The following is a 7,141-nucleotide window of genomic DNA, read 5'->3' as shown; positions in this document are numbered from 1 at the left end:
AAAATATAACTGCAAGTTCTCTAACTGTGGAATCAATGCAAAAAAAAAAAGCAAATGGGAAAATGGCTCGGGGTTTGTAGGAAAGATTGTCCTTATCTGTTTGCATTTTTAATTGATTTTTGGGGGAAATTTTATATTTTGTGTTTCGATCATTTTCGGACACTTTCCCACCTTACCTTATCCCTCCCCATGATTTCATATACAATACAATTATTTTAAGGCCTATCAAGTTTAATTTGTTCCCTCCATGCCCTTCAATGTGGTTCAGTCCTCCAGAGCTTTGTCAACCTGATCAGCTTCATACTCTTTAAATAAACTGACTCTTCTTTTCCTAGCAGCTGTCAGTTGCCAATAATTCCTCAGCTAGGGTTTGGGCTTCTTCCTTACCTCCCCCATTCATGCTGGGATTATTGTATGGCTGGAAGTTGTGTAAGTCTTATGTAGTGAGTTCATAGCAATACCTGCACTGATCTTTGGAAAAATACTGTTTTCTTGTAGTCAGTCATTCACCACTTCTGACTTTTACAATCATTATGCTCATTCTTCTGCAGTGATCCCTGAGCCATGGAGGAAAGGGTATGACAGAGATGTCATCCCAATTAACACTTCACAGTCTCTAGTCACAGCATGTTGACTAGTTTGGGGTATATATAAGAAGCTTCTCTAGTTATAGTGGAGAGATTCACTTGTCTATGGGTATAACAATAAGTCATTCAAAATGAGTCTAATACTATGTCCATTTAGCAGAATAATTTCTGGTTCTTCCCTATGGCTTGTGACTTGACTATTAAGAGGTTCCTCTGCCTGATAACAATGCCAGATAAATGCTCCATCTTGTGAAACAGGTCTTACATCCAGTCAGAGAGTGGTTGGTTATTCTCATAACAGCCATGTTCTCTGGCACTAGTGGGCATATATTTTCAGGCCTATTGTTATTATATGATTCACTGCTGGGCAAGATTGATGACTATTTTTCTCTTCTGGGAGTGTATATATCACCTTCCATCACTATGAAAGATAGCTAGTGAGGATGAAAATTCTAGGTCAGTGCTAGATTGATATGTCCTTGTTTTGTTTATTTATTTGTTGCTGTGTCTCCAAAGCATAGGAAACAAATGTACAAATGACATTTCATTAAACCTAAAAGCATCTGCATAGCAAATAAACAATTATCAGAGTGAAGCAGCAAACTACAAAAAAAAAATACATACATGAAGAACAAATACTCAGCAAGACAAAGAACCTGGCTACAAAATGGACAATAAACTTTTCTTAAGTCATGCAAGTAGCTTGGAGATGTTGGGACAAAATGTTCAAATCACTAATCATGAGATAAAAGCAAAAAATATCACAATGATCCATCATTTATGAAGAATGGCTATTTTTTCCAAAAACATTTAACAATAGTATTGTCAATGATGTATAGAAAAGGGTACATAATTAATGGAGTCATTATTATAAAGCAACATGGAAATGGCTTTAAAATTAAAAATACCATGTAATTTGATGACCTCATTAGTAGGGATGTGTCTTAGTTATTTTTCTGTTGCTGTGATAAAACACCATGGCCAAGAGAACTTAAAAAGGAAGAGTTCCTTTGAGCTTATGGTTCCAAAGGAGTTCGAGTGTCTCATGGTGGGGAGGCATGGTGGCAAAAGGTGGCTGGAGAAGGAGCAGAAAGCAGAGGCTCACATCTTCAAGGAAGTATAGAAAGCAGAGGGACTGGGAATCTAACAGGGCTTAAAAATTCTCTAAATCTGACCCGAGTGCTGTGTTTCCTTCAGGAAGGCTATACTTTCTAAGACTACCCAAAACTGCCACCAACTGGGGACAAATTGTCCAAATACTTGGAATCTAGGGGAGATTCTCATTCAGACCACCACAGGATATCAAAAGAAAACCAAACCTGTGTGTTGAAGGGACATTTCCACCACAATGTTTATTTCAGTACTACTCAAAATAGTAAAAGATTAAACTCAACCTAAGTAAGTATTGCTCAACAAAAGAAAAGAAAAAGATCACATTTTATACACCTGGAATATTACTCTGCCTTAGAGGAGAATCTTCTCATTTGAAATAACAAAGATGCATCTGGAGAGCTTTATATGAAATAAAACAAACCAAACATAGTAAAATGACATCAACCATTTACAATATAAATGAATGTTGTATTCCAGAAGTTGAGAATAGAAATCTGGTTACCAAAGATTGGAAAGCATAAGGATGAGAGAGGGATGGATTGAAGTTTTTCTGTGTAGATCAATTTGCATTAGATGACAATAAGATATATTGTGGTATACCACTGTAGTATATTCTTTTATGAAGCAAAATTGGGGTTTATATAGAAAACTTGGTTAATATAAATTAAGGCACGAACATTCAGTGAAGGAAAAAGGATTTTATGTGACATATTCTCAAGAGAAAATGTCTATTTCTTTAGACACATCCAAGAACATTGCCACCCAAGTATAGCTTAGTGAATTAGTGAATTTATTGGGGTTACTTACAGGGACATAATGAAGGGTTGCTTACAAGAATTTGGATAATAAACAAGAAGTATATCACTGAGAAGCTTGGACAGCACAGTGATGACAAAAATGTTGCATCCCTAATGTGCAGCACAGCTTGCAAGCAGTTCCATCAGCTGAAGTATGAAGAGCACCCTCTCCCAAACCATTGTTACTGCATATATAATCTTGTTATACAACTTTGTGGACACCCTTGTGAGTCTTGTAAAATTTCGAGCTTCCTGAGATTTTAAATTTGAATGATATTTTATTCTTACAGAAGGAAAGATTTCAATTTGGAAGAAATGGCTACATAACATGTACTTAAGAAAAGCACAAATGCAGAAGACCTGTATGAGATATAGGCATGGATTACTGTTTCCTTGTATTTCAATTTTATAAGAAAAATGTAACCTATAAGCCACTTTATTAAATTGATATTTATTTTTCTTCAATTATTTTTAAAATCAGGATTTGTCAGATATGGCTTCAACTAATATAAGAAAAAAAGAAGTTGTTCACATCAGAAAATTAATGTTTTGGGACAAATGGATGCTGAAATTACACAGCTAAAAAGAAGAGAATTTTTAATTATCTCCTTGAGTCAAAATTCCTTATTGAATATGTAGTCAAATATGAAAAAGAAAACAGATGTAGTTAAGTGAGGCTTGACTTGAAAAGATTGATTTAAATGTGGAAAAGAGACAATTGTAGCAGAGAGAGGAAGTATATTTAGATAGTTATCATACAGTTAAGCTTCAGTGTCTCCCAGAATCACAGAGGTTTAATCAACTTTCCCAGTATTCCCTTATACAACATTTATATATACATGGAGTTATGTTTAATATATTTATAACACACACACACACACACACACACACACACACACATGGAGACAGGTGGCTATACAATAAATCTTCACAGTGAAGCTTCATCAATAATCCTGACTATTCCCTCCATATTTTACCCATCTGCATCCCAGTACCTTTTTCTACTTGTGGTTCAAAGCATAAACCACCTATCAAACCAACTTTCCTAGTTCCTTATGGCCGTGAATTACCTGCTAGGATAGATTTTAACATGGAACTGTGAGCTAAAAAACACCTTGCCCTCTAATTCCTTTTTGTTGGGGTATTTCATCACAGCAACAGAAAGTATACTAGGGTACCCACTTAGCCATCTTGCCTGACCCTATAATTTTAGATCAATGTCTCATGTAGCTGAGGCTGACTTCAAACTATGTAGCCAAGGATTACCTTGAATTCCTGATCTTCTTACTGGGATTATAGGCATGTGGCACAATTCATCTTTTGATCTGAATATCTTTTCAAAATTTAACATTGTATAAGTAATATTGCCGTCATTATTGCCATAAGTATTTTATGGTTTAAACATTTGTTTTTTCATTACCTGTTTTGCAAAAATTAAATTTTATCATTTCATCATATTTTAGTTCTTAATTAAAAAAAATTCATTATTATTTTTATCTTATGTATCTGACTGCATTGCCTGCATGTATATACAAGCAACCCTGTTGTGCAATGCCCATGAAGGTCAGAAGAGAATGTTGGAGTCTCTGGAACTGTAGTTATTGTGTTGTTGGGCACCACTTTGGTGCTAGTAACTGAACTCAGGTCCTTTGTAAGAGCAGAGATACTCTTCACCACTGAGCCATTTCTCCAGTCATTTCACAATAATTTAAACAAATTTTGTGTATACTCAAATTCTTACCAGTGTTTTAAACTTAATGATAAAATATTTCATAATTCCATTTACATTTGCTAATACTACTAAACATAGTTAATATCTTGTTTTTTTGATAGATAATTTTAAATATATCATTTTTTTCTTTAAATCGTACAACCCTCTTTGGGTGTTGGTATGGTAAACATATGTGTAAGGGTGTGCATGCACCCATGTGCTTGTGCATGTGAAAGCCGGAGGTTAAGCTCAGGTGTCATTTTCATGAGCTATCCACTTTACATTTGAGACTCTCCCTCAGCGGCTCCAGAGATCCACCTGTCTCTGACTTTCCAGCACTTGGATAACAAATGCATGCTGCCATATCCACTCTTTAAAAAAATCAGTTTCTGGAGATTAAAATCAGGTCCTCTTGATTTCAAGGGCAGGCTGTTAACTGACAGATTTCTCCTTACTCAGAATCTCCTTTCTTACTAAGATACTGTCTGTTTCAGTGGATGCATGAGCTTATCAGTATTTGTTTCTTTTTCTAGTTCTATTCTTGGGTTAATACCTAGACCATCAGAATCTGTTTAGTTTTCTTAAAATAAGTCCTCTTTGTGTCCTCTTTAGTTAAATCTGACTTTGTTTCCTTCCCCATTAAAAGAAAGAAAGTGACACAGAGAGAGAGAGAGAGAAAGAAAGAAAGAAAGAAAGAAAGAAAGAAGGAAGGAAAGAAAAAAGAGAGTACACGAAGTTGTCAGAAAAAAATGTGATGGGGAGATATGGGAGATGTTGGAGGGGAGGGAGTGGGCATGGATTTTATTGAAACACCTTATATGCATGTTTGAAATTCTCAGTAAAATTTTTTTAGAGTTAAAAAACAATAAGGTTAGTATGTCAGAATGAGGAACTCAAAATACTTGATATTGCAGTAATGACTATGACCATGTATTCTATATCATTAGTTCACAAATACTTCCTTCATTATTCATGAATCTATAAAAATATTTCTTATTCATTGTCTCTGACTTTGACTTTATATTTTTCAATACCCAAAAGAGTATTGTTTTTTCCGCATTGTTTTCTGGTAAAAACAATTCACATTATCTTCTTCAATTCATTATGTTATTTTCCTTTTATCATCTATTCAGATTTATTCAATCCATTGTAAAGATCACTTCTGATTTTCCTAAATCCTTTATTATTCCAGCATATGTGCTAAGAACAATGCCATTTTAAAAACAGATGCTAGTAACATTTGAATTTGTAACAACTACAGTTTAATCTTTTTTAGAGGGGACAGGGTATCTCTATAGCCAAAGATGGCCTGAAGCTCATTAAAGCAGACAAGGTTGTCCACAGTCTCACAGAGATTACATGCCTCTGCCTCCTGAATGCTAGGATTAGAGGTGTGATCCACCACACCTGGGTCTATAACTTAATTTTTTTGCAGTTGTTGTTTGTGTATATGTGGATTTTTTAATCTATCACATATATCAGCCTTTTATTCTAGATTATCCATCATACACAACAGCCTTTTATTCTAGATTGACTACATTAAATATATTGATCAGATTTCATTTTTTATAATTTGCAATTCTGAGGAGGGAACAGAACCCTGAGCATGCTACACCCCACCCAAGGTAGCAAAATTTAAGAAGATATATATATAATGAATACTTGTGAGGAAATGCTTCCATACACAATAACAGATGTACACAAATAGGGTCAAGTCATTGCGTAGTGACCAAATGTTGGAGTAATCACTCAAATTCAGCAGAAGATTGTGAAAAGAAAATCTAAACAATATATTTCATTCCATAGTTAAAATGATGCAACATGAAATTTGTACTTGTTTAAAGTTGGGTTTGTACTAGGTTATAAATTATCAGTAAATGGAAATGTTGGGAGAAAGGACTAGCAAACAACACTAACAGGGTTGTTTGACCCTGGTCCAGAGAGTTTTCAAATTCTCCATGTTGTTTTTAAGTAGCCAGTAAAATTTGCTGACAGTCTAGTAGATACACATAAACGGCCCTTTATCTGAACATCTATGCAGCCTCAGATACAGAATGAACAAATATCTGTGATATTTTAATATCTGACTTAGGTAGCTTTATATAAGATTAGATTAGGTTTAGAAAACATGATATAAAATGAAGCTAATTAAGTGTCAGTTATGTGTTAAAAGATAAACTCTTGTGTGAAATAGTAAATGATGGTTCAGATAATTGATCAATGCTGGGTGATGTTCTGAACATTCAAAACAATACATTTCACTTTGACTCATATAGTTCACAATTGACCAAAATATCCAAGCAGAGTCTGCATTCCAGTTGGCAACATATATTCCCTATTTGAGCTATATTTTGCAATGAAATTCTGTATAGTAGTTGGATATAATTTTTTCATAATAGAAATACTAAAATATCTTCCCTGTTAGCCCATAAAAAACAATATTCATATCAAAATAAACCTATTTAATGAAAAGTGTAGCTGTTTTTATACACTTTTATGGCAGTTTGATCATATTTTGGCATATCAGCATTGAAGGAAATCTAATATATGTCTCAACAGAAAGTGTTAAAGATGAATAAAAAATTGCATAGATCCAGTTTCTCGTGCACAATTTTTAAAATGATGCTCAAAATTATACAGAACTATGCTGCTTAGGCACTTCTTTAATGAATCGCAATGAATGACAGTGCTTTCTTATAAACAAACAGGCGCATAGAAACAGTAAAGTGGGAGAGAGGATTCAGAGAATTGCATTATGCTAATCCCAAGAAACTAATTCTTGTGATGTAGCACAAGAACAATCTATATCCTATTCACTTCAAATAATAAAATGTACTGCAGAGACTATTCAGAAGTTACTGTTACTTTGGAGTACATTCAGCAAATCAGTGTAATAGGCATGCACTCCTTTTATTGCAGTGAATGTTTTATAC

This window comes from Nannospalax galili, unplaced genomic scaffold (assembly GCF_000622305.1).
Source record: "Nannospalax galili isolate Female #2095 unplaced genomic scaffold, S.galili_v1.0 scaffold176, whole genome shotgun sequence".
In the NCBI taxonomy this organism is placed as follows: Eukaryota; Metazoa; Chordata; class Mammalia; order Rodentia; family Spalacidae; genus Nannospalax; species Nannospalax galili.
Note: the sequence above shows the minus strand (reverse complement) of the source record.